The sequence below is a fragment of the Pelodiscus sinensis genome, unplaced genomic scaffold (genome assembly GCF_049634645.1).
Source record: "Pelodiscus sinensis isolate JC-2024 unplaced genomic scaffold, ASM4963464v1 ctg35, whole genome shotgun sequence".
Lineage (NCBI taxonomy): Eukaryota > Metazoa > Chordata > Testudines > Trionychidae > Pelodiscus > Pelodiscus sinensis.
This window is the reverse complement of record NW_027465908.1, coordinates 8,059,744-8,085,048: the sequence shown is the minus strand read 5'-3', so window position 1 is coordinate 8,085,048 and position 25,305 is coordinate 8,059,744. Positions and strand designations below refer to the sequence as shown.

General features: G+C 51.8%; 12 non-coding genes across 12 annotated transcripts; 8 read left to right on the top strand and 4 right to left on the bottom strand.

Moving 5' to 3' along the window:
* Positions 1-1,203: 1,203 nt before the first annotated feature.
* On the top strand, positions 1,204-1,285 carry TRNAS-AGA (transfer RNA serine (anticodon AGA)). Its single transcript has one exon. It is a non-coding gene; the product is annotated as a tRNA-Ser (tRNA).
* A 1,048-nt stretch (positions 1,286-2,333) lies between these two features.
* Positions 2,334-2,406, bottom strand: TRNAF-GAA (transfer RNA phenylalanine (anticodon GAA)). The gene has a single exon. It is a non-coding gene; the product is annotated as a tRNA-Phe (tRNA).
* Positions 2,407-2,471: 65 nt separating this feature from the next.
* On the bottom strand, positions 2,472-2,545 carry TRNAF-GAA (transfer RNA phenylalanine (anticodon GAA)). The gene has a single exon. It is a non-coding gene; the product is annotated as a tRNA-Phe (tRNA).
* A 1,561-nt stretch (positions 2,546-4,106) lies between these two features.
* TRNAK-CUU (transfer RNA lysine (anticodon CUU)) lies at positions 4,107-4,179 on the top strand. Its single transcript has one exon. It is a non-coding gene; the product is annotated as a tRNA-Lys (tRNA).
* A 421-nt stretch (positions 4,180-4,600) lies between these two features.
* On the top strand, positions 4,601-4,673 carry TRNAV-AAC (transfer RNA valine (anticodon AAC)). Its single transcript has one exon. It is a non-coding gene; the product is annotated as a tRNA-Val (tRNA).
* A 4,965-nt stretch (positions 4,674-9,638) lies between these two features.
* Positions 9,639-9,728, top strand: TRNAY-GUA (transfer RNA tyrosine (anticodon GUA)). Its single transcript is given in 2 exon segments — positions 9,639-9,675; positions 9,693-9,728. It is a non-coding gene; the product is annotated as a tRNA-Tyr (tRNA).
* A 636-nt stretch (positions 9,729-10,364) lies between these two features.
* On the top strand, positions 10,365-10,436 carry TRNAQ-UUG (transfer RNA glutamine (anticodon UUG)). The gene has a single exon. It is a non-coding gene; the product is annotated as a tRNA-Gln (tRNA).
* A 1,514-nt stretch (positions 10,437-11,950) lies between these two features.
* Positions 11,951-12,024, bottom strand: TRNAT-AGU (transfer RNA threonine (anticodon AGU)). Its single transcript has one exon. It is a non-coding gene; the product is annotated as a tRNA-Thr (tRNA).
* A 2,376-nt stretch (positions 12,025-14,400) lies between these two features.
* Positions 14,401-14,509, top strand: TRNAL-CAA (transfer RNA leucine (anticodon CAA)). Its single transcript has 2 exons — positions 14,401-14,438; positions 14,464-14,509. It is a non-coding gene; the product is annotated as a tRNA-Leu (tRNA).
* Positions 14,510-20,716: 6,207 nt separating this feature from the next.
* Positions 20,717-20,788, top strand: TRNAE-CUC (transfer RNA glutamic acid (anticodon CUC)). The gene has a single exon. It is a non-coding gene; the product is annotated as a tRNA-Glu (tRNA).
* A 910-nt stretch (positions 20,789-21,698) lies between these two features.
* TRNAI-AAU (transfer RNA isoleucine (anticodon AAU)) lies at positions 21,699-21,772 on the bottom strand. Its single transcript has one exon. It is a non-coding gene; the product is annotated as a tRNA-Ile (tRNA).
* A 3,096-nt stretch (positions 21,773-24,868) lies between these two features.
* On the top strand, positions 24,869-24,950 carry TRNAS-UGA (transfer RNA serine (anticodon UGA)). The gene has a single exon. It is a non-coding gene; the product is annotated as a tRNA-Ser (tRNA).
* Positions 24,951-25,305: the final 355 nt, after the last annotated feature.

The following is a 25,305-nucleotide window of genomic DNA, read 5'->3' as shown; positions in this document are numbered from 1 at the left end:
CTGAAGGCAACGATCAAGCGATTTGTCTCCTGCCATCAGTCTGCAGCCTCTGACAAACAGAGGCCAGGGACACCATTTTATCCCCTGGCTAATAGCTTTTATGGACATAACCTCCATGAAATTATCTAACATGTGGCCCAATGGCTGATGGCCTTGCAGAGAAAGGCCACCTCCCCCCTCCTGCATCCTAGACCAAGTCAGACCCAAGGTCAACGAATTGCGGGAGGGGTATGTGAGGGCCCGGGAGGGCAGGTCCCGCTCTGGGGAAGCACCGCAGCGCTGTGCATACTGTGAGGATTTGGACCGAATCCCGGGGTGTGGGGAGCCTCTGTCTCCAGGGAGAGTTGTGGAGTCTGGGATGGAGACACCTGGGAAGCAGCGGCCGCAGCTTCAGGATGACAACGCTGATGACCTGCAGCTCCAGGGGATGCAGGAGGACTCCCAAACATCTTCAGGCAGCGGGGAGGGAACATCAGGTGAGTGCTGGGAGGTTGCAACACCCAGGACATGTCGACACTTGCAGTCTCCTTCAGGAGAGGGATGCAAATGGAGACATTCGAAATTGTAAATGAAACCGGGATTTAAATATCCCGCGCTCTATTTGCATAATCGTATCTGGGCGCTATTTCGAAATACTTTATTATGAAATAAAAAACACCGTTTAGATGTAGTTATTTTGGGAGAAAACCCTTCTTCCGAAATAACCCTTAAACACTCCCCTCTGGTCTGGACCTAACAGCAGTGTCAGCGTTTGCTAGTCGGGGCTCTGGACAGCCCCTGCACAGAGGGAGATGGCAACTGCGGGACGCCCTGGCCAACTGTCCCAATGTCTCCCAGCAGAAAAGAAAACAAAAGAGGCCAATGCAAACATCCCCCTGGCAGCGAGGGAGTCAGCACGTCGGTGGGTGGGGCAGGGAGCTGGGGGCAGAGCTGGGCTCTAACTCGCTGGGTGACCTTGGCCCATTCAGTGAACCTCTCCCTGTCTCCATGGCCCTGTCTGCACAGCAGGGACAGCAACACTCACAGGCCCCACAGGAGGGGGCTGGTTTAATGCTTCACCCCATGGCCCAGCAATGAGGCCCCAAGCTTGCCCTGTTCTGGAGCCATTTTTGCTGTGTGAATTCTTTGGGGTGGGTGAGGTCAGGCCTGGGCACTGGGATTATTTACCACTGTCCCTGATCTTGGAGCACTGCTGACTTCACAGCTGTGGTGGCCGAGTGGTTAAGGTGTTGGACTAGAAATCCAATAGGGTTTCCCTGTGCAGGTTCAAATCCTGCTCACAGCGAGGCCTGTGTTCTGGCCACACCCTAACCAGGGCAACAAGCTGCACAACCTGTGGGCCACTCTCCCTGTCCCCAGTCAATCCCTTTCTGTGCCTTCCGAGAGAGACATAGAGCATGGTGCCTCCTTATGGGTCCCTGGTCTCTAGGGAAACGCTCAGCTCCTGCTGCCTCTGTCCCTTGCCCAGCACCCCATGGCTCAGCCCTACCCCTGGGGGCTGCTGCCCTGCTCCAGTGTGTGATAGGAGTTGAGTGAGAGGATGGAGCGTCTGGGCCTGCCCCCAAAGGTCCATCCATGAAGGGCAGAAATGTTGGGGATATGATGTGGGTCACTCCTCCTGAGGCACATAGCCCTCCCCCCCCCTGTGTTGGGAGCAAAGGGTCTAGAGAAGTATTGTTTGGGGGGGTCTTGTTCCCTGCTCTTTCTCTGCCTTGGGCAAAGAATTAGTAACAGAAAACAGAATATTTGTCCAAGTTTATGTACAGAAAAAAACTAACAAGCATCTTTCTGTGGGGTGGTGGTTATCGTGTTTGCTTAATGTGCAAAAGGCTCCTGGTTCAAAGCCAAGCAAAAAGTGGGAACAGGGGGTTCTGCTCCTATCTGTGGCTCCCCAGGTAAACACAGCCCCTGCTGCTTGGGGATAAGCCCAACTCCCAGGTTGAGTAAAGCAAGGAACAGCAGGAGCCCTGCCCTAGAAAGGGAGGGGCCAGTGTGTGTGAGTGCATGGCCCAGACAGACAACTCCAGGGTGCAAGGACAGAGCTGCTGGACGTCTCTAGTGGTCCTAAGGGGGGGAGACATGGGTGCTAGCAACATTCTCATGTGGTGCCATGTTCCAGCACTGCCAACAGGGAGTGTCTTTTGTGGTGTCACCTGCTTCCCCCCAAATTTAGCCCTTGTATTTGCCCTGTGGCAGGATAGAGACCCAGGGCCAAGAGAAAGCAGGAAGAGCCCCAGGATGCAGCTCATCTCCCCTTTTCTCCTGCAGTGCAGGTTGTGATAACAGCTCTAAGCAAAACCATCAACTTGAAGTAATTAGCCCCTATTGGAGCATACCAAAGCCTGGGATTGAACCAGGGACCTTTAGATCTTCAGTCTAATACTCTCCCCACTGAGCTACTTTGGCTGTGATAAGAGTCCTGTGTGGCCTGTAATTCTATCAACTTCAAGTTATTAGCCCCTATTAGCACCTGCCAAAGCCTGGGATGGAACCAGGGAACCTTTAGAGCTTCAGTCTAACGCTCTCCCCACTGAGCTACTTTGGCTGTTGCAAAAGGCTTCTCTGGCCTGTAATTCTCTGTCTGGGATGTTTGGCCGCATGTCGTCATGCCCTGCCCAGGAAGGCCAGACTGGCCTTTCCACAGCGCCCCTCCCCCACAGCCCAGAGCCAAGGTTCCCTCTAAGTCAGGCCTGGGCAATACAGGCCAGCGGGCTGGATCCAGCCCATGAAGCCACCCAACATGGCAGCAAGAAGCCTCAGGCAGATTCCCTGCTCGCCCTGCCCCCACGCACAGCTGAGAGAAGGGGCTGCTGGGCCCTTTGTGTCTCTCAGCTGGAGAGGAAAAGGCTTCATGCCAAACTAGCCCAGGATCCTGTCTCATGACAGCAGCCAATTTCATTGCCCAGTGAGAAGCACCTGATGCCCACAGACCCTGACTCTCTATGGCTGCAGGAGCTGCAGAGGTTGCTCTCTCTAGGCCCTGACCTGACCCCCTGAGGGAATCACAAGGGTGTGAGGTGCTGGCTGTCTTGTCCCAGCAATTGCAGTCAGAGCCCTGCCTTGCCAGTGCCAGCAGCCTCTGCAGGGGCTCCATGCTTGTGGTTTCCTTCTTCCCAATACCCCTCCGCAATCAGCCTTTTCCTGAACCAGCAGTTCCATGGGTGGCCAGGAGAGGCCTCTTCTGTGTCCCAGAAGGGCATAAGTAAATGTGAGCAAAGGTTACAACAAGGTACCACTGGGACTTGAACCCACGATCTCCTGTTTATGAGGCAAGTGCTTTAGTCAGCTAAGCCATGGTGCCCTCCTCCAAAGTGTCTTTAAAATGGCTCAATGTTTCCAGACAACACTTTTGAATCCCAAAGTGCAGCCGTTCCCCACTTCCCTCCAGCCATCGAGCCCAGGCGGTTTCTGGCCCCCTGGGCACAGAGAGCTACAGCTCAGTGGGCAGGGGACTTTGGCTTCCTTGCCCATGGGATGCTGTTGCAGGAAGGGCTGCTCAGCAGCGCTGGGGTTCACCTGTCGAGGAAGGGAAGAGTATTTGGGTGCAGACTGGCTAACCTAGTGAGGAGGCTTTAAACTAGGTTTGATGGGGCAGGTGCCCAAAGCCCAGAGGTAAGTGAACAACATGGACACCTGGGGGATACCAGGGCACAGGCAGGAGAAGATGGGAGTGAATACTGCTACCTCTGCCATGGCTTGGCCCAGGAGGGCTGGGGTCTAGCAGCTTTTCACCCCAGCTTTGTGGGAGGCCAAGTAGGAAGGGGCCTCTGGAGGCTCATAGCCCCCTGGCCTGCTGTGTCTGTGGAAAGGGGGGAAGAGGACACATACCTCTCGCTGGGGAACAGGGCGCATGGATCCCACTCGTTCCTGCAGAAAATGAAACAGGCTGAGCATTTTGCAGAGAACGGACCAGTCCCTGGAGAGATGGAAATGGGGCCGTTCCTTGTGGGGAAAGAAGTGGGTGTGTCGGGAGTGGGATTCGAGTTCAAACCTCTCCACAGACCAGAACCCCACATTAGGGGCAAGAAAGAGCCTTGAGTCAGGCAGTGGAGAACACTTGGCTCCTGTTACCCTGAGATGGGATATTAGGAACTTTTTTGCAGGCAGCCTGGCTAGCTCAGTTGGTAGAGCATGAGACTCTTAATCTCAGGGTCATGGGTTCAAGCCCCATGCTGGGCGGTGCCCTTCCTTGACTCACATTCTCAGCCTGTGAGCAATTGGCTCTTAGTTTTCAACAGGGTTTTAGAAAGAAAAAGTCTAGTCCTGGGGTCCAGCTTTAGTAGAACCAACTGCAATTTCCATCTTCTGAGGAGAAGGGAAGAGGATTTTCTTCTCCTCAGTTCTAGCCACATCAGCCCAAGGGGGAGAAAAAATAACCCTCCGCCCGCTGATTGTCCCCCGTCAGCTTCTGTAGCTTCACCTCCTTCCACAGCAGCTCCAGCTTTGAGCTACAAATCTCAAGGGGCTGGTGAGGAAATTAGGTGCTTCGCTGAGAACAAGAGGTGGAGTGTTCACAAGGAGCATCCCCCTCCCCTCCAGACCAGGGTGTTAGAAAGAGCTAGAAACAGAACAGTCAGACAAGTTCCATCTCTTGAAATGTGTTTCTGGGGTGTAGTGGTTATCACGTTTGCCTAACACGCAAAAGGTTCCTGGTTCAAAGCCAGGCAGGAACACAGGGTCCTCTCTTATTGCGGTGCCCAGGTAACTGCAGCTGCTGCTGACCATCCTGTTGATGAGCCCAACGCTCATGTGACAGAGGGGGGGTAACGTCAGCTGATAATGCCCCTGGGTGCCAACCTGGGGAAGCCAGATAAATTAGGCCAAGCAGCTGCTTGTGCCTTGGCCTCCCTGCCCTGGGAGGCTGGTACATTGGGCTGGCTCTGCCTGCTGCCTCCCTTGTGTGACTTGCCCAGTGTAACAGGCCAAATGTCCGAAAAGCCTCTTCCAAAAAAAAAAGCAGAAGAAAAAGCTGCACAAATTGGGTTTTGAAATTTGCGTAGCTTTTCCCAGAAGAGCAGACATAGCCTGAGTGTTGCTCAGCACTGGTAGGAGACAGGGAGGGACAAAATGATCTAACGGCACCTGAAGCCTTTCAGAACAACTCCCAGCCCCAACCGCAAGAACCAGCCCTTCCCTCCATCCTCACTGGGGTCTGCTGGGAACTGTCTGAACTCAAGCCCACCCCAGTTTCACCCTAAGGATTGCCTGTTCTGTAAAAGCTGCGCTCTGGAAATGAGAAAGCAGCTAAAGTGACACTCGTGGGACTTGAACCCACAAACTTTGAAAGTCTAGCTGGGCTCACATGAATCACTGCAGCTTAAAATAGTGATAGAAAAGTAGCCATGTTAGTCTAGGGTAGCTGAAACAAAATACAGAAAAAAACCAGTTTCTTGCCATTTCAACCAGAAAGGACATTATCTCAATGGCTTAATTACCTGCATCCTGCTTCAAAAGCCTTTTAAAACTACACTTTCAAGGGAATCCTCTGAACTGTTATTCATGCTAAAATTCGACTCTTTACGGCAGGGTCCTAACAAAGACTCTAGTTATCTTACCCATTACAAAGATAGCTTCCCCAATTATCACCTCTAATATCATTAGCTCACAGACATTTACCTTCCCCCCCGCATCCACATTCTGTTCTGAAATTTGATTTGTCCTTTTCTTATGTGTTCGGTTTTTTTAATCGTATCCTTTGCTATATATGGTGGTGACAATTTTCTTCCACTATTTGATCTGAGGAAGTGGGTCCAGCCCATGAAAGCTCATCATCTAATAAACCATCTTGTGAGTCTTTAAAGTGCTACATAGTCCTGTATTTTGTTGCAGCTTAAAAGTCCAACATGCTTTTCATTGCACCACAGAGCCTGATATCTCCACTCTCTGCTTTGCAGCACGGCAATTGCTGGTGGTAAAGAAAGGGGAGCCAGGTCTGTCTCTTTTGGGAGAGCAGGTAGGAAGAGGGAGGGGGCCACTGAGCTCCTGACAGTGAAAATAAGGGATAAGAGATGAGCTGTAGTTGGAGAATGTGGGCATCAATCCCACTGCCTCTCGCATGCTAAGCAAGCGCTCTACCACTTGAGCTAATTCCCCTGCTGCATTTACAGAAGCCTTCTTGGAGGCTCTTCCCTTCTCCACAGCGACGTCTGTCATCTAGGTCAGTTAGTCATGGGAAAGGAGAAGGCTCCGAAAAGGCCTCAAGGGCAACTCTCAAGGAGACTCCCTGCAGCAAAGCCATAGAGGGGCTCTGAGATGTCCCCTGCCCTGCAGCCTGTCCCACCTGGCCACTGTCATGGACTCTCTGTGAGGTCACCACCTCCCAACCTCCTTTAGCCAATAAGCTGAGGGGCTGCAAAAGGCCCTTGTGATGTCACTGCCACACCCACCCCTGCCCCAGGCAGCCCCTTTGCATGGCTGAGCTGCTCCCAGGGGTGAAAGTGACACATTTCTCACAGGGAGTCCTGGGAGATGAAGCAGCTGGAGGGAGCCAGGAGAGCAGAGGCCAGCCTGAGAGCTGAGAGTCGAAGTGCCCACTGCACTTTCACACCGCAGGTCCCATGGTGTAAGGGGCAGCACTCAGGGCTCTGAATCCTGCAAACTGCAATTTCCATCTTCTGAGGAGAAGGGAAGAGGATTTTCTTCTCCTCAGTTCTAGCCACATCAGCCCAGGGAGGAGAAAAAATAACCCTCCGCCTGCTGATTGTCCCCTGCACCTTCTGGCCAAGAGCCTCTTCCACAACAATGGTGGCTCATTAGAAATGCAAATGAGGCTCACCCTCTCCGTTGGCCACTTGCCACTGCTCCTACCGGCCGCCCGCCAGCCACTCCCTCCAGCCACCCCATCCATGCTGCTGTGGGTGCCAGTGTCTCACCACACTGTGAAATCAGACCAGAGACGGACACTGTCAGTAAACACTCATATCAGAAACGCTCCTCTGGATGCTGGGCCCACCAGAGCTGTGTGCCGCTGCCATCTGCCTGCTCCGTGGACGTCTTCCCATTGCAGAGCGCGCGCTGCGCCAGACTGTGACTAGACAGCCCCTCTCTGGGCACCCAGGGGCTACGTCTACACTGCAGGCTTCTTGCTCAAGAATGGCTCTTTTGTCGCAAAAGTGGACTTTTGTCGACAAAACTATACCTGCGTCTACACTACCGCTGAGTTCTGTCTACATAACGTCGACAGAACTCAGCAGTTTTGTCGACGCTGGTAAACCTTATTTTATGAGGCATAACACCTTTTGTCGACAGAATTCTGTCGACAGAAGGTGTTATTGCATGTAGGGTTGTGTCTAGACTACAGGGTTTTGTCGACAAAGCAACTTGCTTTGTCGACAGAACTGAATGTGTCTAGACGTTCTTTGTCGACAGAAGCTTTGTTGACAGTATCTGTCGACAAAACTTCTGTCGACAAAACCCTGGCGTCTAGACGTACCCTTAGAAGGGTGAATTTCTGTCTCTGGCAGCATTCCCTGTGTTCCCCAGTGGGCTAATGGACCAGGCATTGGCCTTCTAAGCCAGAGATTGTGGGTTTGAGTTCCACCTGGGGTGAGAGTTTCCTGACTCTTTCAGTAAGGGCTCAAGTTCTGTTTGTGAGTGAGAAAAAGAGGCTTCATAGTCATCATCTCCTGCTCTCCAGACCCCTTCTTAGCAAATTCTGAGGCTGATGTTAGGTGCAGATGGTAAGGGGGGGGGGGAGAGGGTTTGCTTAAAACCTCAGGTGCCCTAAGTGAGAGGCAAGGGGCCTACTCTCCTATCAGGCCCAGGAATCAGACAGAGCAGGGCCTGAGGATGGGAGGCTCCAGAGAGGGGAGGGGCTAATTATTTGCTCTGGCAAACTGACAGAAAATCCCCAGGCTGTGAAGACATGGCGCTGCCAGGGAGGGGCCTTGCTGCTAGTTCCTGTTCCAGGAGCAGAGCGAGTTTTGTCCTGAGCACCAATATAGAAGGCGGGTGCACCTGTGTGTGTGGGGGGGCACCCGTGGGCTCTTGCTGAGGGGGTGGAGGGTCTCCTGGCCCCATAGCTCCTGCTGAGGAGGGGTGGAGGGACCCCTGGTCCAGTATTTCCTACAGGGGCGAAGTAGAGGTAGCCCATTCCCTATAGCTTCTGCCGGGGGGGACCCTGACCCCTTATCTCCTGACGCAGTTTCAGTTTTTCCCAGGTGGGATGCTCCAGGCAGGAGGGATGTCGATGCCGACACACTGTCCCAGTCCGGGCCGGCAGTGATGGTTTTTATGCATGCAGGGAAATGCCCCAGCTTGTCCCCATCACAGAGCTGCTGCCACTTCACTCTTTCCAACTCTCCTCTCCAATCAGCCTTTTTCTGAACCAGCGGTTCCATGGGAGGCCTCTTCTGTGTCCCAGAAGTACACAGGAAAATATGATCAAAGGCTCCCAAAAGGCACCACTGGGAGTCTAACCCAGGATCGCCTGTTTAACTTAGGCAGGGGCTTTAACCAGCTAAGCAACAGTGTCCTCCTCAGGCAGCTTTGTGAAACTGTTCATGAATATTTTCCCAAGTTTAAATTCAGGAAAGAAAAGCCTCTGTGGTGTAGCCATCACTGTGTTTATTTAACATACAGCAGCTCCTTAGTTCAAAGCCCTATAGAAATACAGGCTCTTGAAGTGTCCTCTCTGATGGGACAGGCATGTTCTACTCTGAGCTGGGGGTCTCAGGGCTTGGGTACCTTGTTGTGAAGAGGTGTCCTGGAAGCTCTGGTCGAAGGCTCTTTCACAGGCGAGTTCTTCTTGCTGGTTCTTCTTGGACCCCAGTTTATATAGTGAAAATTGAGTCCTGATTAGCAATATCTTAACCAATTATTTTAGCATAATTTTACTAACCAGTCATAAGATACTATTGTGATTTACCGAACCAATCATACTCCACCACCTTAGTTGATTTACATCCAGCAAAATTAATTATACAGCAGACAGAAACAGATCCAAACCAGACAGCGACCACACAGACAAACAATGGGAAAGGGAGGACAAGAATCATAGAATGCCCATTGCACAACCACAACTATTGATAAGCAGTTTCTTGCCAGACAAAACGGTGTTTAACTAAGTTTTCTCTACCCATCTTGAGATCTGTTTCTTATCTGGTACCAGTGGGTGCCATTAGGACAGGATCCCCTTCTCACAGCCTAGTCTGACACTATTTCAGTGTCATTTAGCTGGAATGTGAGTATGTGACTCCAGGCTTTACAGCTAATTGCTGCTGCTCTTGAGTCTGGCTGCAGAAGAAGGCTTTAGTTTAGACCTGCTGAATAGCGACAGGCCTTCCAATAGGGTTACAGAGAAACCACATTGTTACAGATGACCTTTCCAGGCCAAAGATAGAAGGTTTCTAGACCAAGGTTCATTCAATTGATTTGTTTTTTTGTGGACCTGACCCTTCCACACCCCTAGAGACTCTGGAACAAAGAACACACATGAGAAGAACCCAACTTTCTTCCTTTTGCTGTGACATGGATGGATCTAGCTCAGGTTTCACTCAGGGGGTCTGTCTGTATGTGAAGTACCTGTGATAGCACCTGTGCTCCTCTGCCCCTCATCAGCAATGCCATCTACTTCGGGGAGCCCTTGCCCTGAGACTTGCAGTAGGAATAACCTGGACAAACCAGCATTTATCAAGCACCCTTTGATAGCTCAGCTGGCAGAGCGGAGGACTGTAGTGTGTGCTTGCCAAGTGATCCTTAGGTCGCTGGTTCAACTCCAGCTGGAAGGAGTGAGTCTTTTCCCTCCAGCCTGGCCTTAGCAGAAGGCAACCAAGGTGGTTACCTTGGGTCCATGTCTTCAGAACCTTGCACTGCAATTGACAAAACAATGGTGGGGAGGAGCTGCCAATCACATTTCTTGGGCTGTGCAGGTTCTGTCCACACACAAAAGTTCTTTTGGAACAATGGCCGTTATTCCACAATAACAATGCAAGAGTCTACACAGCAATTCCGTCATTTTGAAATAATTCTGAAGTAACAGACGGCTTATTCCGACTTCTGCAAACCTCATTCTACAAAGAATAATGCCTGTTCCAAATTAGCTATTTCAAAATAAGGCCTGTGTAGCTGTGCCACTGCTGCTAGTTTGAACTAGCCCCTTCTTGTGGACATACTAACTTATTCTTCTGAGACAGCTCATCTATGCTGGGGAGCCTGCCTCGGACTATTCTGAGGTTTCCCTGCAGTGTAGACATGCTTGTTCGAAATAAACTATTTTGGAATCACTATTTGAGACCAGCTTATTCCAAAAGAAATGTGCCGTTTAGTTGAAGCCAGAGGGATGAAGCAGCAGGAGGAAAGCCAGGAGTGCAGAGGCCAGCCTGAAAACTGAGTGTCCCCAATGCCCATGAAGAGGTCACTGGGTAGGTCCCATGGTGTAAGGGGCAGCACTCAGGACTTTGAATCCTGCAATCTGAGTTCAAGTCTCAGTGGGACCTGCTGGTTTGAGCTTGTTGTTGTGAGATCTTTTTCACACTGCACAGCTCTGTCTATGCTGCAGGCTTTTTGCACAAGAATGGCTGTTCTTATGCAAAAACTAGCGGAGTGTTTACCCTGCATGTGCATTCATGTGCAAGAAAATGTGCAGTAAACCATTGGAAAAGAGGGCTTCTTGCACAAGAAGGCAGTGTGCACAGGCAAGAGGGATTTCTTGTACCTAAAACAGCCATTAGAGCTTTCTTGCACAAGAGAGTGTTCACAGATGCTCTTTATAAGGAGATACACCATTTCATAGAGCTGAAAGGAACTTCAAGAGGTCATCTAGTCCAGTCCCCACGCTCATGGCAGGGCTAAGAGCCATCCCTGACAGATTTGTCTCAGATGTCTCTAAATGGCCCTTTCAAAGATTAAACTCATAACCCTGGGTTTAACAGGCCAAGGCTCAAACCACTGAACTATTTCACTCTCTTGGACCAAACTGCATGGCAGCGTGGATGTGCTCTTGAGCAAGAACTCGTGCCGAGAACAGTGCTCCCTGTGCACTGGCCTTTTATCTGGGTGCTGGCAGGGGGGTGAGAGGTGGCAGGTACCGATGGGTAACAGGTGCCAAGGTGCATACAGAGAAGCCAGCGACTGCATCTCTGCAAGTGACCTCACTTTACACACCTCAGCTTTTCAGAAACACTCTCCTCCTATCTGCGCCTAACACCAGTGTTAGCTACTGAGGGGTCCTGTCTGGGGGGAAATGGCAGTTCCAGGGGACACTTGTCTACTGTTCAAAAATCTCACAGATAACATGGCAAGAAGGAAGCCAAAGAGACTCACACCTACTAGGAAACATCACAACTACCACCTCAGATGGGACTTGAACCCACAATCCTGTCATTAGGACACCAATGCATTGTCCATTAGGCCACAGTACTGGCACTAAAATGACAGAAATTCCCTCTTCCAAATACACATTCCTCGACTTTTAGATGGCAGATTCGAGCTGTTGGAAGGATCCAGAAACACAGGAAGGGCTGAGAATCAGCTCTCAGGAGGCACCTCCAGCTGCCCCCAGAGTGTGGGTCACCCCACACTAGCCATGGGCGAAACTCAATACCTTGACATCTCGTCTCCCACCCAAAGCCAGGGGCTTGTCTCCCACAGCCGCAGCCTCAGCAGGGAGCCGCACTGGTGCTCACGCTGCTCCTGGGGAAAGGAACGGGTCCCACAGGGGCTGGGACTGGCGGGGAATGGGCAGTTGTCACTGAAGGGGAAGGATAAAATGCAGCCACATTGCTGAGGGCAGGGAGAGCAGCTGGTGCTGGCTGGTGGCACCGAGGGACATCCCTGGGGGAGCTCTGCAATGTGACCCTGGCTCCCAAAGCAGCAAGTGCAGAATTCCCCTCGATGAGCGCGAGAGACTCTGACCAGACTGGTCTGAATCTGGCTGAAGGATTCAAGTGCCCCAGTGCTGGAGTGTCACAGGCCAGAAAGACATAGGAAAAAGTAAACAGAGTCCACCACAAGGCACCACTGGGAGCTGAACCCAGGATCTCCTGTTTACTAGGCAGGTGCTTTAGCCAGCTAAGCCATGGTGCCCTCCTCAGGAAGTCTGCTGAAACTGTTCTACTCTATGGTCCCAGACAACACCTTTGCCTCCCAAAGTGCAGCCATTCCCCATTTCCCTCCAGCCCTGGTGGTCTCTGGCTCCCTGGGCACAGAAAGCTACAGCTCAGTGGGCAGAGGCTCTGACATGCACATCTCCCCCAGCTGCTTGGCCTGGGGAGTTGGCCTTGAGCTTTAGCATCACTAAGGGGAGGGAGAAGTGCAGCAAACATTGATTGTCTGGATTGTAAACCCCTGGCTCTCAGGGTTTGGGTTGGAGACCCAGGTGGGGGCCTGGCCTCCTGCAGGTTGGTCCTTTCCTGAGGGCACAGAGTTAAGAGAGAATTCGGGTACGTCTAGACTACCGCGTTTTGTCGACGGAAGTTTTGTCGACAGATACTGTCGACAAAACTTCCGTCGACAATTTGTGTCCAGACACATGGAGTGCTGTCGACAAAGCAAGCCGCTTTGTCGACAGAACTCCGTAGTCTGGACGCAACGTTACAGGCAATAACACCTTCTGTCGACAGAACTCTGTCGACAGAAGGTGTTTTGCCTCGTAAAATGAGGTATACCAGCGTCGACAAAACCGCGGAGTTCTGTCAACGTTATGTCGACAGAACTCCGCGGTAGTGTAGACGCTGGTATTGTTTTGTCGACAAAAGTCCACCCTTCCTTTGCCCTGCACAAACTGAGTTGGCCAAAGAGTAAGTAACAAAATTTTTGTTCACATACAAGTACAGGAGATCGGTCTCCCACAGTAGTGATGGCCAATTGGTTAAGGAGTTTGATTAGAAACCCCTTGCAACTTCACTCAGAGGCTCCTGACAAGACTGTCTCCTGTGTCCCTCTCCACCTCAGTCCCAGTGTGTGCATGATTTCATAGCTGAGGAAACTCCTTTTTCCCTGCCAATCCTTCCCGAGCAAGCTGTACCCTTCTGTGCCAATATTCCAGTCATGTATTATCCCACCGAGTCCCTGTGATACCAACTTCTTCCTGCTTATTACCCATCATTCCTGTGTGTCTAAACCAGCATCTAAGACACAGATTAGAGTTTTCTTCCCAGTGGTCCCGCGTCGCTCCTTTATCTCTGCAGTTACAGCCTGTGATCTCTCCCATTTCTGGCCCATCTCACCTGTGGGCTTTGGTCACCTGCCCCCATCAAACCTAGTTTAAAGCCTCCTCACTAGGTTAGCCAGTCTGCACCCAAATACTCTTCCCTTCCTCCACAGGTGAACCCCATCCCTGCTGAGCAGCCCTTCCTGCAACGGCATCCCATGGGCAAGGATGCCAAAGCTCCCTGCCCACGGAGCTGTAGCTTTCTGTGCCCAGGGAGCCAGACACCACCAGGGCAGGAAGGCTGGAGGGAAATGGCTGCATGTTGGGAGTCAAAGGTGTTGTCTGGAACCTTAAAGTAGAACAATTTTACACCTGTATGTGAGGGGGGCACCGTGGCTTAGCTGGCTCCAGAGTCTCAAGCAGAACACTGGGGGGGGGGGCACATGTCTCCTTGAGGCAGGTTCCTCACTCCCACATCCCAGACACGTACTGTGGCACAAAGAGGAAGGGTCCCTGCAGAAAGTGGCTACGTCTACACTGGCATGATTTTCCGAAAATGCTTTTAACAGAAAACTTTTCCGTTAAAAGCATTTTCGGAAAAGCATGTCTAGATTGGCAGGATGCTTTTCTGCAAAACAACTTTTTGCAGAAAAGCGTCCATGGCCAATCTAGACGTGGTTTTCTGCAAAAAAGCCCCTATCGCCATTTTCGCAATCGGGGCTTTTTTGTGCTGTGCTGTCTACACTGGCCCTTTTGCGCAAAACTCTTTCGGAAAAAGACTTTTGCCTGAACAGGAGCAGCATAGTATTTCCGGAAAAGCACTGACGATCTTACATGAGATCGTCAGTGCTTTTCCGGAAATTCAAACAGCCAGTGTAGACAGCTGGCAAGTTTTTCCGCAAAATCAGATGATTTTGCGGAAAAACTTGCCAGTCTAGACACAGCCGGTGTGTCACAGGGATAAGCGTTAGCCCCAGGAACAAGCACAGCCCTGCAGAAGAGACACCCCTGGTCTGGAGCCAACAAACCCAGGAGCCGCACAACTCAGGATCCCCAAGGGCACTGACACAGACTCAGACTCCCTGGCACAGGAGAATCCCAAGCCTCAGTTCTGCCGGCCAGCGGTTTCCCCTCTTCCGCTTCTTGTCAGCTCCCTGCAAAACACCCCACAACGGTAGGTGAGGCTGTGTGGGGATAAACCCAGCTGTGCTGTAGAGCGGCTGTTAGGTGTGGAAATTGATGGGCTCCTTTGGCCTCCCTGAGCAACTCACACATGTATGAAAACTGCAGTTGAAATTGTTTGCATGGGAGTCAGGATGGCTGAGTGGTCTAAGGTGCCAGATTCAAGGTTCTGTTCTTCCCTCAGTTGGGTGTTCTGGTCTCTGAATGAAGACGTGGGTTCAAATCCCACTCCTGACACATCCTCCATTTTGTATCTAGAGAAGTGACCTCATTTCCCTCTCTACCATGACATTGCAGGAGCCCTCGCTCAGCATTTCTCTGAGGCTGCATCTACCCAGCAGTGTTCCGTGGGAATAATGGCCATTATTCCGAAATAACAATGGGAGCATCTACACAGGAATTCCATTATTCTGACTTCTGAGGATTATTCTGTTATTCTGACCAGTGGTCTGAGGAGCCAGGAGGTTTCCAGGCTGCAGACAGACAAGCCCACAGGCAAAGACACAGCGCAATCCCAGCCACTTCCTGCTCAGCCCAGCGGGGTCTCTGTGTGGCCCCCAGACCTTTTGTTTGCCATTGTCCAGACACAAGGGCCCAGATTCAGTAACACTAACAGGCCCCACAGCAGGGGGCTGGTTTGCTGCTTCACCCCACGGCCCAGCAACGAGCCCCCAAACTCCCTTTGTGCTCTGAGAGCCCGGTTTGCTGAGACCCTCCACCCCTGCCTCAGACTCTGTTCTGCTTGAGACCCCAGAGCCCTCCCTTGGGCTGCCGGGCATGTGGGGACTCAGGTCTAGTGGTGGATTTGCAGAGTCCCACAACAGCTGCTGCCAGCGTGCGGATGTGCACGTCTGTCTGGGGTTACTGGGCACCGGCCTGATTGGGTGAGTCCAGGATTCTGTTCCTGCCATGATGGACATCCATCTGATTAACTCCCTTCACTTCCAGCCCTTCTTGAGAGTTGCTGCTTCCTTGACTAAAGTCCCTTCCCCTGTGTGTGTGGCTGGCAGGGGTTGCTAGATGGATCCATTCACATGTAGCTTTACTGAACCCCCCTTGTTTCTGCCTTGAACCTCCCCCGGCCCAAGGGGTGGTGCCCAATAGAACAGGCCCTGTGAGAAATGTGTCACTTTCACCCCTGGGAGCAGCTCAGCCATGCAAAGGGGCTGCCTGGGGCAGGACATTAGCCCTGGAGGGCAGGGGTGGGTGTGGCAGTGACATCACAAGGGCCTTTTGCAGCCCCTCAGCTTATTGGCTAATGGAGGCTGGGAGGCGATGACCTCACAGAGAGTCCATGACAATGGCCAGGTGGGACAGGCTGCAGGGCAGGGGTCAGATCAGAGACTCCCCCGCCCCCCATGGCTTTGCTGCAGGGAGTCTCCTTGAGATCTGCCCTTGAGGCCTTTTTTGAGCCTTCTCCTTTCCCACGACTGACTGACCTAGAGGTCAGACATCCCTGTGGAGAAGGGAAGAGCCTCCAAGAAGAGCATTTCTAATGTGGAAGGGGAATTAGCTCAAGTGGTAGAGCGCTTGCTTTGCATGCGAGAGGTGGTGGGATTGATACCTGTATTCTCCAGTGATGGGTGCAAGTCTCATTCTGCTTTTTACTGGCAGAGCCACCCAGGGGGCTAAGAGGGTCCAGACCCTCCCCTCCCTCCCCAAATTCCTACTTGCTCTTCCCAAAAGCCAGCCATGTTGGGGCAGAGAGCTGCTGGACACCAGCCCTCCTGGGCCAGGCAGTGGCAGGAGCACTGGAGGCAGGTTGCAGGTGGGTCAGAATTAGCTCCACTGGCCCCTGTGCATGAGAGGAAGCAGGATTCACTCCCATCTTCTCCCACCTGCTCGCGGGGCCGGCCCCTTTCCTGCTGCCCCTGGCTGGGAGCCAGGACTCAGGACCCTTTCCCAAAATATACGAATTCCGCCCCCCGCCTGCAATCCTCTGTTCTGCTCAAACAGAAGCCACAATGATACTCACAGCACATGCCACAACTTAAGTGTGGTTGTATTATGCTTTAAAAAAGCACCAGGATCTTTTTCAAGGGGATAAGGCAACATGCCACATTTATTGACCATACATAGATTAATCAATATTTATCATATGACACATCACACTCATGCACTCACACACACACACACACACAAGCACACTCTGTCTTGTTGTTACCAAAAGCTTCTCCCCCTTACTGCACTGGCCAAGTGAGTTAGATGGGGGGGGAGGGTGAGAGAGGTAGAACCGATTCTGCCCAACAGAATCAATGTTCCCATATTGACAAGACGAAAACTCAGGGTCCCTCTGCAAGACTCCTCATAAGAACATAAGAACAGCCGTACTGGGTCAGACCAAAGGTCCTTCTAGCCCAGCAGCCTGTCTGCCGACAGTGGCCAGCACCGGTGCCCCAGAGAGGGTGGACCGAAGACAACGATCAAGCAATTAGTCTCCTGCCATCCCTCTCCAGCCTCTGACAAACAGAGGCCAGGGACACCATTTTATCCCCTGGCTAATAGCCTTTTATGAACCTAACCTCCATGAAATTATCTAGCTTCTCTTTAAACTCTATTATAGTCCTAGCCTTCACAGCCTCCTCTGGCAAGGAGTTCCACAGGTTGACTACACGCTGTGTGAAGAAGAACTTTCTTTTATTAGTTTTAAACCTGCTACCCATTAATTTCATTTGGTATCCTCTAGTTCTGCTATTTAGGGAACTAATAAATAACTTTTCTTTGTCTGCCCTCTCCACACCACTCATGATTTTATAGACCTCTATCATATCCCCCCTCAGTCTCCTCTTTTCTAAACTGAAAAGTCCCAGTCGCTTTAACCTCTCCTCATATGGGACCTGTTCCAAACCCCTAATCATTTTAGTTGCCCTTTTCTGAACCCTTTCCAAGGCCAAAATATCTTTTTTGAGGTGAGGAGACCACATCTGTACACAGTATTCAAGATGTGGGTGTACCATAGTTTTATACAGGGGCAGTAAGATATTCTGGGTCTTATTTTCTATCCCGTTCCTAATAATTCCTAGCATCCTATTTGCCTTTTTGACCACCGCTGCACACTGCGTGGAAGTTTTCAGAGAACTGTCCACGATAACTCCAAGATCTCTTTCCTGATTTGTTGTAGCCAAATGAGCCCCCATCATACTGTACGTATAGTTGGGGTTATTTTTCCCGATGTGCATTACTTTACACTTATCCACTTGAAATTTCATTTGCCATTTTGTTGCCCAATCACTCAGTTTGGTGAGATCTTCTTGGAGTCCCTCACAGTGTGCTTCTGTCTTGACTATCCTAAACAGTTTGGTATCATCTGCAAACTTTACCACCTCACTGCTTACCCCTTTCTCCAGATCATTTATGAATAAGTTGAAAAGGATTGGTCCCAGGACTGACCCTTGGGCGACACCACTAGTTACCCCTCTCCAATCTGAAAATTTACCATTTATTCCTACCCTTTGTTTCCTGTCTTTTAACCAGTTCTCAATCCAAGAAAGGATCTTCCCTCTTATCCCTCCTATTTATCCCTCTCATGCAGCCAAGTAGTCATCACCTCGCCTTTCCTAATGCTGCTTCAGAGAGAGTTCTTCCAAGGGCAGGCCCTTGCTGCTTGACTCCCAAGGAGTCTGTATGTCCAGTCTTCTTAATGAGCTCACTGCACAGGTATTGTCTTGGGTCTGGCTTCCAGACCTTTGCCACCCTTGCAACTGCTGCTGGAGGTGCCCCCCTTTCATTCTCCATTCACACCTCATTCATTTCAACAGGGCAATAAAGGAAAGGGGAGAGCTCAAAAGACATTTTTTTCTTAAAAAGGAAAGTTTCTCTTAATACAAAGTTATAGGAGAAATGTTACAGAGATTCTATAAGAACACTTAGAGATATATCTAAAAGGAGACGATCTTAATACAAAGTTATATGAGAGTAATAATATTACAGGGAATTATCCACAGTTGTCTATATATGCAAATATCTTCTTTCACACTGATGGGCATGAATACAAAGATTAAGGCAAGATTACACAACACACAGGCCCTATGTAAGTCAGTTCTGATGATGTTAATAAAATGCAATATTTTTCCCATTTCCAACCATATGACAGCACTTTTAATGAGCAAGGGCAGTCCAGGAATTTAACTACTAAAACACATCTCAGCAGAAATTGGCTTCACAATGTTAACAAATCAAACAAAACTGCCCATACGATATTTACTGAAATACAAGTAAACAACATGGAGTTAAAGGCACCTGGGGGGAGAGGTGGCCTGGCTAGAAAAGAAACCCAGGAATCCTGCTTCCCAGAATCCCTTCCTTTCCCCGCCCGCCCCACCAAACACCAACTCCCACAATCCTCACAGGGCAGAGACTGGAAGCCCCAAAACTGACCAATACACCCACGGCCCACCCACAGGGAAGGAAAGACGTCAGAAGTTTGAACACCCAGTTCCTGGCTCTAACCCTCCCCTGGAGCCAGGCACCCCCCAGACCCCTGATCTAGCCTTTCCCTCCCACAGAACGAGGGGAATAAATCTAGCAGGGTGGAGGGTAAAGTCCTGAATCTCACTGGAGCCATGGGTGTGTCCCTCCAGGCGCTGGGGCCTGTGCACAGAGCGGCTGTGAACGGTCCCAGCGCAGGGCTCCAAACGTTCCATTGAAGGCACCTGAACTCTTTAGACTCTTTACTCCTTAGAAACCTCATGTTTTGAGGAGTAAGGGTTATTTTGAGGGAAGGATTTTCCCTCGGAATACCCCCATTTTTTCTCTTGCAATAGCGCTATTTCGCAATAGCGCCGGTCTGCGATTATGCAAATGAAACACGGGATATTTAAATCCCCACTTCATTTGCAACTTTGGATGTCTACATTTGCATTCCTCTCTCCAAGGCCTAATCAAGTGCAGACAGACCCTCAGTAACAGAATATTTATCTACATTGAAGTACAGGAGAAGGTGCACTTATGGCTGTTTCTGTGGTGTCGTGGCTTTCACGTTTGCTTAATGGGCAGAAAGTCACTGACTCAAAGCCAGGCAGAAACAAAAAATCTTCTCCTATTGCCACTCCCTTTGGTACCCACAAGGCTGTTCCAGGGCCTGCCCCCAGTGCAGGGTGGTATGTGTGTGCTGATTGTCAGGAGCACAGAGGAGACAGCTGGGCAGGTTAGGCTGAGATGGGAGGAGGCGGCGTTGGGGTTGAGGCTCCTCAGTGGTACCTTGGCAGAGATGAGGGCATTGCAGCCACATAGCCCAAGGCCAATGGCAGCACCTCCAGCCTCTGGGACATCTGTAGCCTCTGCTGCAAGGGGACACAAAACCAGGTAAGGTTCCCCCTGATGCCCAGATCCCCCAAGACCCGGCAGCCCCAGCTTGCTCCAACACCTTCCGTTCTCCCCACCCTCTCTCCTGGCCACACATGGCACTTCTTGGTGCGTCTCAAGCCAGGCCCTGCAAGGAGCCACTGGGGCAGGAACCAGCCCTTGGAGCTCGGCTTGCACCGGAACCGGCAGTTTCCCACCATGTCTCCCTTGAGAAGAGGCGACTTGTTCCCCTTCCTCTCACCTCACGTCTCCCTTGTCTCTGTTCCCTTCAAAGGTCTCCTCCACCTCAGGACCCGCCTCCTCAGGGCGCTGCCCCTCTGCCACTGGGCTGGGAGTGGGAGACCCCACAGTCTCTGCACTTGGGCTGAGAAGTCTCACGGGGACTCGTCTGTTGATGGGTTAGTCAGCCCGATGGCCAGCCGGATCCATTCCGTAGCGCTGCCCAAGAGGGAGCTTTCCCAATCTCCATTGGTATTTCCTGGGGCTTTGTGTAGGGGATTGGGCTTGTCATCTTCTCTGCTGGAAATGCCTCTTCTTTGGAAAGCAGCTCCCAGGAGCTCATGGAACTTCTTCTTCTCAGCTTGGGACAAGGACAAGCAAGGGGCGACGGGACAGGGGTTTATGTGATGATGACAGGGGTGAAGAAAGCAAATAAGAAATTATTGTTTCGCCTACTTAAGAACCAGGGTGACAGAATGAAACTGGTAAGTAACCGAGTTAAAGAGGAAGCATTTTTGCACCCAGTGGAACTCCTTGCCAGAGGATGTTGTGAAGGTGAAATCTACAAGAAGGTCCAAAAAAGAACTGGATAATTTAATGGAGGAAAGGTCAATCAATAGCATTTAACCAGGATGGACAGGGCAAGTGTCCTGAGCTGGTGTATACCTGAAGCTGAGAATGGAGGGATCACTTAATAACTGTCTGTCCTGAGGATTCCCTCCGGACAATGAAATTGGCTGCTGTTGTGAGACAGGATCCTGGGCTAGTTGGACAACTGGCATGGCCCAGTCTGGCTGCTTTGCTGTTCTATTTGGCTGTTCTTGTCCCCTCTGGGCAAGGGAGAATGGACCCCCCCCCCCCATCCTGAAGTGGACAGAAAATGGCCTGCGAAAGGCTAGTGTAGGTGACTTGTTTCATGTGTCCCTGATGGTCTAGTGGTTAGGATCCAGCACTCTCACTGCTGTGGCCTGGGTTCAATTCCCAGTCAGGGAAACCAGCTGCAACTTTCCCAAAACATGTCCCTAGTCAATCTTCTTGCCACATGTTACAGCAGCTGAGACCTAGCATGGGGCTAACCCTAACCCCTCCCCCTTGGCTGGGCACTGCAAGGACTCAGGCCTCCCCAGTGCCAGCCTAAGGGCTCTGGAGAGGACAGGGCAGCTCCAGGGGCAGAGTCCTTTTTTCTGCAGTAGTGCAAACCCAGCCCCTTGGTTCCAACTAACTAACATTACTCCTCATTTTTTGCCCTCTGTGCCTCCCTCCCAACCTCAACATACCCCAACACATCCCCTTCCCTCTCCCCCTCCCTCTCCCCCTGCTGGTAACACAAACAGGACTTTTCCCTGTTGAAAGAACAAACTCTCTGGTTTTTATGTGGGGAATGTAGAACTGGGGAGGGGCTGGGGAAAGGCCCTGGGAGGGGGGAGGAGGCTGGGACGAAGGGCTAAGGCTGGCACCTTCCTCTGATGGTCCCACTGCCTCATGTCAGGGGCCTCAGCAGCGCTGGGGGGTGGCTCCAGGGGGAGAAGCTGGTTCAGGGGAACATGAGCTGCTGGGCCACTGAAGCAGGCCCCCAGCAGCAGCCTCTGTGCAGGGCTCACACGCTCCAGGCCTCCCGGTCATATTGAGTCTCCCTGTGTGGCTTGGGCTCCAGACCCTGCCCCCCAGCTGGTGCCTTGAGGTAGCCACTGCAGCAGCAGGAATTGGGCATCAGTTCCCCTGCTTTTGGGGACAGGAAGCCAGGCCCAGGCCCTTTTAGCCACTGGGGCTGTGCAGGGTGGAGCCTCCCCCTACCAGATCTCTGCCCTGCTTCCTGCAAAGCTCTCAGCCTTTTGCTTGTTTCTGCTTCCCTGTCCATAGCAGGCAACTAAAGGAAGGGAAGTCACCAAACCAAACACCCCTGTGGCCAGCATAGGGCTTGAACCCATGACCTTGGTGTTATTAGCACCACGCTCTAACCAACTGAGCTAGCCGGCCTACGACAGTGCAGCTCACCAGTGGCCCTTTCAAGAAAGGCGCCTCAGGCAGCAGCAGGGACGTCTCTGCAGCTGCCAATGGCTCTTCTCTGACAGGGCCACTAGCGACTCACTGTGACGTGGGCTGGCTAGTCCAGTTGGTTTGAGGGTTGGTCAAGGTGGCTGGTGGCCGGCAGACCCAGGGCAAAGAGGCAGCCAGAATCTCTTGCTGCCAGCACCTTGCCTCCCAGCTTCTTCCCTGCCAGCAGCAGCAGAGTCCTGAGCGCTGCCCTTGACACCATGGGACCAACCTCCCCTCACTCAACTGGACCAAGCTGGTGCCCAGTTCATGCCCATTGGGACCTGTTTTACTTGGGTTCCTTCCACCCAGAGCCCCCTTCTTCTCCTGGGCTGCAACGAGCATCACTGGGATACTCTCTCATATCCCAGCACAGGGCCATCTCTCCAGTGACAGGAGACGGGGCTGGTTTCAGGATTTCTTTTAGCGCAGCAGCAAGCAAGGGGAGATGGAGGAAAATCAACCCCATTTGCAAGCTTTGTGTGACGGGGGGGTGTGAGCTGGGGAGCCTGCCCCCCAGAAGGGGCATTTGGGTGAACCCAGGAGCAGCAAGAATTCAGGCCCCCCAGGTGAATGCATTGGGGACAATGTGTGAGCCCTTCCATGAGCATTTTCTGCTCCCACTGGGAAAGGCAGCTGGGCAGGACCAGCCTGCAGCCCACGTCCCTTTCAGCCCCAGGTGTAGGAGGTAACAGAGAGGGGAGGAAAGTCCATGGCCAGAGCCTCCTCCCAGCAGTCTGGCCTGGCACAAAATATACATGATGGAGCCTCTCCAAGCAGGGCTCTGGCCTGTTCTCTGCAAAGTGCTCAGCTGGTTCATTTTTCTGCAGGCCCATTGTATGTGTCCCTGGTGGCTTCATTTACAGTTTTCAATCTTTACATTTGCATCCCTTCTTGGAAAGAGGGTGCAAGTGTAAACATACCCTAAGTAGGTAGAGTTGGCCTCTGTCAGTTGAGCCTGGCTATGTCCCTACTTCAGGAACCCAAAGGGAGCAAAGAGCAGAAGTACTGGAAGCTGGTGGGGTACCCTCTGAATTTGATTTCGTGAGTCTTAGTTGGACTTGCTAAATCAAACTCCGGAAGATTGAAAGTTAGTGGCCATTCCTCCCCCACTGGGTGTGATTCTTGTTCTTCTGCACAGCATAGCCCAGGTAGACCAAGGACTTTCAGATCACACCCTTGCTGAATTGATGGGAATAGAAACCAGACACAGCAGATTTTAACTTGTTTCAATTGAGATGGGTTTGCCTGGTTTATGCGCATTGACACAGGAACACATTAGGGCTACGTCTACACTGGCACCCTTTTCCAGAAATGTTTAAAATGGAACAGTTTTCCGTTATAAGTATTTCCGGAAAAAGCGCGTCTACATTGGCAGGATGCTTTTCCAGAAAAGCACTTTTTCCGGAACAGCGTCCGTGGCCAATGTAGACGCGCTTTTCCGGAAAAGAGCCCCGATCGTCATTTTTGCGATCGGGGCTTTTTTGCGGAAAAGACTACTGGGCTGTCTACACTGGCCCTTTCCCAGAACAGTTTTTCTGGAAAACGACTTTTGCCCGAACAGGAGCAGCATAGTTTTTCTGGAAAAACACTGACAATTTTACAGTAGATCGTCATTGCTTTTCTGGAAAAGCAAGCGGCCAATGTAGACAGCTGGCAAGTTATTCTGGAAAAGCGGCTGCTTTTCCAGAATAAGTGACCCAGCGTAGACACAGCCCAGAGGTTTGTAGTAATGTCTGAACATCAGAAATGCAGAGTGAGATGCAACTGGAGATGCAAAGGTTTCAAAGAAGTTGATCAACCTTTCAGGGGGCACTTGGAGTGGAAACAGGGACCCTTTCGCCTATAGTCAAACACTTTACCACTGAGCTACACCCCCATTACACTTGCTTGTTTGCATCCAGTGTTAGGAAATTAGCCGCTGGCAGCACTGTCTGCAGGAGCAGGTGGTGCCTTGCACACATGGCGGGGGGAGGACGGCCCTCTATGGGGTCACACATGTGTGGTGTCCCCCCACCTACAATCAGCACGACACGTCACAATAGCGCATCATCCCCTGTGCTCCCGCCTGCCCTGTGTGTGTTGCAACCTCACAACACTCACCTGATGTTCCCTCCCCGGTGCCCGAGGACATTTGGGAGGCCTCCTCCATCTGGGGGACCGGTTCCAGGGTGAGGGTCACCACGTTCCTGGAATCCTCCTTCTCCTCATCCTGGAGCTGCTGGTCATCTGGGATGTCATCCTGAAGCTGCGGCCACTGCTGCCCAGGTGTCTCCATCCCAGACTCCACAACTGTCCCTGGAGACAGGGTTCCCCAACCCCCAGGACTTGGTCCAATTCCTCACAGTATGCACAGTGCTGCGATGCTTCCCCAGTGCGGGAACTGCGCTCACAGGTCCTCACATACCCCTGCCGCAATTCCTTGACCTTGGCTCTGACTTGGTCTGGGGTGGGGGGAGGTGACTTTTCTTTGCAAGGCCGTCAACCATTCAGCCATAGATATCTGCATTCCTCCGCCTGGACTGCAGGGCCTGCAGAGACTCCTCCTTGGACCACAGCTTTATCTCTGGCCCCTACCATGAGAGTGCCCAGCACTTGCTGCCACTTGCTTGCTCCTGCGATGTATCCCTGGAAGGGCCAGAGGGGTCTCTGGGGGCTTGTGCCTGTGACATGGCTCTCCAAGAGGCTGGAAGCGCTCGATCTTAGCCGACTGGATAGTGAAATTATACTAAAATAATTGGTTAAGGTAGAACTAAGCGGTACTTGAATTTCTCTTTATAAACTGGGATCCAAGAAGGAGACCAGCAAGAAGAAGGAAAAGGGGAGAAGAGAAGAGGAAGGAAAAGGGAAAGGAAGACCAAGAAGGAGGAGGGAAGACCTTGAAGCAGAACTCACCTCCAAGGCAGCCTAAGAGCAGAACGGCTGGGACTCCTCTGCACAGCTGTTGCAATGGTTTGCTGTGTGAACTCTGTGGCAGGTGATATTAGGGCTGTGCACTGGAATTATTTACCAGTTTCCCTGAATCCTTTTTTTCCCAGAGCTGTGATGGCCGAGTGGTTAAGGTGTTGGACTTGAAATCCAATAGGGTTTCCCTGCGCAGGTTCAAATCCTGCTCACAGCGAGGTCTGTGTTTTGCCCACACCTCTTCCTGGGGCAGCAAGGGCCTCTGTGAGTTACCAGCAGTGGGGCTGTGACTGTTGGCATCAGGACTGGGTTAAGGGTTGAGCTAGTGGGGCAGCTGCCATCAGGCCCTGGCTCCTGGCAGGCTGCAGCAGTTCCCTGGGGCTGCATTAACCTCCACAGCACCTGTCAGCAGGGCCCTTCCCCATGCAGCTGTGGGGCTTTGCATGGCCTGCCCCAGGGGACCCAGGGTTGCACGCCAGCGGTGGTGGCAGGGCCAGGCTGGGCAGCACAAGAGCATCCTGCTACCACAAGCTCCACGCATGGAGCGGGAGGGGCTGTATATGCACTGTGCA